The following is a 4,945-nucleotide window of genomic DNA, read 5'->3' as shown; positions in this document are numbered from 1 at the left end:
GATGTCCTTGAAATTATGGGGTCATCAGAACATTCCATGATGGCCATGACGCTGACCGTGTGCCTCAAAGGGAGATAAGGTTTCATACAAAGGGGGAAGAGCAATGATGGTTGGAAATCTCCTGAGGGCCCAGAGGAGCCAGTGCCCCCTTCCACCCAGCAGACTCCTCACTGGGGGCAGTTCAGGGTGGAGAGGCTATCCAGGAAGGCTTTGGAGGGAGGAGGGCAAATCGTGCAGGGAGATCATGGGAGAGGCCAAGTGGATGGAGAAGCTTGCAGTTGTGTCTGGTGATGAGAGGACCAGGAGGGGGGATTAGCTGGCTCCAGAGTTCCAAATGGCACTTTGGACTAAAGTGGTTTTGAATCCCAGCTGGTAGTAGTCCAGCCTCCGTTCACAAGCCCTGCTCCCCACTAAGACAACCCGTTCCGTCTTTTCTCAGAAAGTACTTCCTTGATCCGAGTCCTCACCTGTCTCCTGGTAACTTCTGTGCTATTCCTTGAGGCCCTGGGGGACTGGACTCCAGCTGCCCAGTGTGGCCCCTCAGTGTCCCCAGATGGAGAGGAAGTGCCCTAGAGCCCTCCGTTCTGCAGACACGGGATTTGCGTCCTTGCTGTTCAGCTGGGCTGTGACCAGAGCACCAGCTGTGGCACTCTCCTGGCCCTCGTGTGAATGTTAATGCCATTCAGAGTTGCGTTTGCTCTTTGAAGCAGTAAGCATAACAATCCAGACACACAAGAATCCCCTCTTGGCCACTTGTCAGCTGTGTAATTTTGAGCAAGTACTCACGCAGTCTGGAGTTCAGTGTCCACATTTGAATAGTGAGGGTAAGGTTGGGGGGATTTATCTCTCTCCCTTTGGGGAAAGCCTTTCAAGGTTACAGATTCACATGACTGCCTTTCCATCTCATTTCTCCCCACTTTTCACTTTGCTTGCATGGTCCCAGGGGAGTATTCTGCTGGATATCCGAATACATTGTGATCCATTCCCCCCGTCTCATCTTTCTAACTAGGAGCCGTGAGGATGAGCAGTTTGTGCTTGTCCGTGGTTCCAGCTGAGGTTGGGTGGCTCCAAGACTCCACCATGGCTTACGGTTTGGTGGGCTCCACCACATACAGTGATCTCCTAGGGAAGGTCAAGGTATCCATCCTTCTGTCCCAGTATCTGCGCTTGGCAGTCTCTCTCAGTTTGTTTTGTAAGGGCCCTAAAGCCTTAGAACTTACAGAACCTCCCCGCCAAGGTGAGGGGAATACTCTTGACATCAAATTCCTGCAGTGCCTACTTGCTGGGGGCGGGTGGTGGTGATCTTGGAGCCTCAGAATCCAGTCCCCCAGCCCTGGCCCTGTTGAGGCCGCTTCTGAGCTGGGCACGCTGGTGGGGCAGAGGCGAAGGGGTGCATTGTCAGGGAACCGCAGCTGCCCGGCTGGAGGCTGGGAGGCCTGAATAGCTTCACAGCTCTGGGCTGGCTCGCTGAATGGAGCTCGCCCCTCCCTGGCGGTGGCCCAGAATAGATGACATTTTCATTGCAAACTAACAAGGGGAGAAATCCAATTACCTTACAAAGGGGCTCCAAAGGGACCTCGTAGCTTAGAGAGAAAGGGAGGGGAAGAGGGGGAGAGGGAAGGGAAGGGAAGGGAGTGTGTGTGTGTGTGTGTGTGTGTGTGTGTAGGCTCCCACCCAAGCCAGGAGAAACAAAGCCCTAGGGGGTATGGGGGATAGGCCTGGAGGCAGGAGAGCTGGTACTGGGGGTTTTAATTCATTCCATTCTGCCAGAGGGTCTGCCAGGGAAGCTCCAGGTCCCTGGAGCCTCTGGGCAGCCAGACCTCCTTCTTTCAAGCCATGTGGGTGGTGCAGGAGAGAGCACCCCTCAGGCAAGCCCCAGCCTCTCTGAACCCCATTCTCTGCCTATCAGACCGGGTTTTGCCAGACTTGAATCATCAGGAATTCACTGCACGCTTTGCCACATCCAGTTAAACTATTAATCCTTTTTCTTTAAATTTATTTAGAGTGTATTATTTTAAAGTTTAGATTTAAAAAGAAAAGTTTCTATCCTAAATGCAAATAGAAAAAGTAGAAGCTAACTCTAAAGCGAAATATAATTGAATAACCCAATGTTGTTAAACCTCATCTAGGTATTGGGGTGGCCGAGGGCTTTGGAGCTGGAAGCTGAGATAATCTAGGGGTGGGTGGGGTGGGAGTGGTAAGGGGGGCGGGTGTTAGCAAGTGTTTGCAACAAACGCTGATTTCTCCTGGGCCTAATCCAGGAGGGTTAAGTGGATTAAAAAACCCACCTCTCCTCTAGGCCCTCCCAGCCCTGGCCCTGGAGTGGTGGGTATAGTGGCATCAGCTTGGCTGCCCTGAACCTTGGTTGCCCAACTGCTTAGTGGGGAATAGGGGCAAAGTGGGGATCTACTGTATTATTGGACAGACCTGCTTTCTGTGCTTTGTGGGGTGGTCACTGGGGTCCCAGAAAGCGTGAGGGGCCTAAGGGAGGTGGAAGATGATGGTGGTCCCAGGACGGCAAGAAAGTCTAGTCTCCTGCTTTCCCCTTTGGACTTGGGAGGAAGAGCTGCAGACCCCCTTTGGGATGAAAGTAGCATTCGCTTCCTCCAGCTCAGCCAGAGCAAATCAGCCTTGAAAAGCTGGCCTGCCTCGAGGCCACACAGCACGACCCTTTGTGGCTCATTCCCTGTCCCCTCTCTCTCTACACCGGCGAATTGAATTCTCCAGCCCAGAACACCTGAAAGGTAGCCTTCTGAGGCACAGGGACCTGGGAACTTTGCGGGGGATTTGGGATTTTAGAGACACCCTTGCCAGTGACCTCTCCAAACTGGGGACATTGCCTGTTTCTTCTGTCAAATGGAGGCTTTGGGGGGGGGGGGGGGGAGCTTTGGTCCCAGGGGAGTTTGTGCCCAAGGGTGGGACAACACTGGCTCCCACCCCTCACTCTCACTGCTACCCCAAACCCTGGGGAAATAAAAGCAAATTGGGAAAGTGGCAGTGCATGCTAGGGGACTGGCTCAGATTAAGCCCCACCCACTCACCACTGAACAGTCCCCACTTTGGGGACTTGATGCTCCCTCCTGCTCTCCCGGGCCATCCCTGCTCTCAGAATGCTGCAGGAGAGGAGATTAGGGAATGCAAGTCTGATCCAGAGACCCAGGGGCACCCCAAGTCTTCAGGGGGCTCTCCAGTCAGTCAGATGCTTGGGGAGGGAGGCAGAGCGGGGGAGGTCCAACAGGGGGGTGGTCTGCACAGGCTGAAGCAGTCAAGGAAGCTTAGAGAAGGTGAAAAGAGAGTAATCAAAACTAATAAAGCTTTCCCTAAGCATTTACTCGGCATGGTGCCAGGCATTTCAATACTCTGGGAGGTGTTGCGGCTGGGTGGCTGGCTTAAGAACATCAGGTAGTCAGTAGCAGAGTTCACCCTGTATATCCTTGTCATGTACCCATCTCTAGTCCCTATTTTTCACCTCCTATGGCATTTGACCCTTTTGAAAGCCCTTCCTTTTTATACTCAGGCTTTCTTGCTTTCAGGACTACACTGTCTCCCTGGCCTCTTCCTACTTCTCTGAGCATTCAGTGTCCATCTTCCTATGAGTCCATCCTGGGCATCTGCTGCCAGGGGTGTGTGTGTGTGTGTGTGTGTGTGTGTATTTTAAAAATACATAGTCTCTAGCCTACTGGAGTAGTGTAATTTGGCAGGGCTGGTACCATCCACTGAATGTACCTGGGGTTCATTCCTTCACCTTCTCATCTATAACCAGTCTCATTGTTTTAATCCTCTCTCTTCCCTGATGACTCCCAAATTTATTTGCATCGCTGACAAATCCCACAGCTTATAAGACACATCCACCTGGACATCTCAACTCAAAAACTCAAGAGACATCAACTGAACTCGTGTTTCCTCCAAACTTTCTTCTCACCTTGAAATCTTCTGTCCCAGGCCCCCAAAGTGGAAACTCCTAGGTCCTCATTGATCCATCTCTATCCTGACACCTCTCATCCCCCTTTGTGACCGAAACCTGCCCCAGGCCCCACTGTCATCCTACCCAGTGACCAAGGTAGTTCTGCCTCTTACATCCCTCTTGTGTCAGCACCTCCCTCACTCTCTACCGGCATCTCATACCGACTATTGAAGAAGACTCCTAACAAGCGGCACTGCTCAGTCTTTCTCCTGCAAAGAGAACCCCTTTAGCATAGAAATCTCCCTGCTTAAGGATTCCTGTGCCCTCCCCTCACCAAAACGCATATTACTTGCTCTTCTGTATTCACTGGCCTGTGTACCCTACATCGCACTATACACTCCTGTCTTTTCATCTTTATTCATTTGTTTATCCAGCAAATATTTGTTTATTTATTTTAGAAACTGTTTATTTTTCATCAATTTTAGTTTTATTTTCTGTTTAAGAGGATGGGGAAGAACAGCTTAAGGCCAGTCAGTGGTTGTTCCTACCCGTTCAGTGGCCTGAGCAGTGGGAGCTGCAGACCCATTTTGAGCCGCAGGCTGAGGGCTCTGTCTTCTGTCGGGAACTGAACAGGCACGGAGGGGCCCTGTGCCTTCAGACCAGCCTGTGACTTCAGAATGAGGAGCAGTAAGTTTAGGAGCTGGAGCAGTCCATTCACTCTGAAATTCTGGCTGTCAGCCTAGGATCAGTAACCACTGGAAGTCCCAGCTCCTGGAAGGCTGCCTGGATCTGAATAGTGAAGGTTCCAGGAGTGAAGCAGCCAGCAAAAGGAGTGGCCCCAGTGGCAGCAGCAAACTTCAGTACAGGCTGCTGGCCAGTATTCCTGGGGGATATGACACTGACATCAGCCAGGTTTTCCATGGCGACAATGACGTGAGCCACCAGTAGAAGCTTCTCTCAGGTCCTCTCCAGATTTATGATGTAGATGCCATCACTTTTCCCTTTGTAGATGTACTGTTTCATTTGGATGTCAAGGTTCAT

Source organism: Balaenoptera ricei, chromosome 16 (genome assembly GCF_028023285.1).
Source record: "Balaenoptera ricei isolate mBalRic1 chromosome 16, mBalRic1.hap2, whole genome shotgun sequence".
NCBI classification, from domain to species: Eukaryota; Metazoa; Chordata; class Mammalia; order Artiodactyla; family Balaenopteridae; genus Balaenoptera; species Balaenoptera ricei.
Note: the sequence above shows the minus strand (reverse complement) of the source record.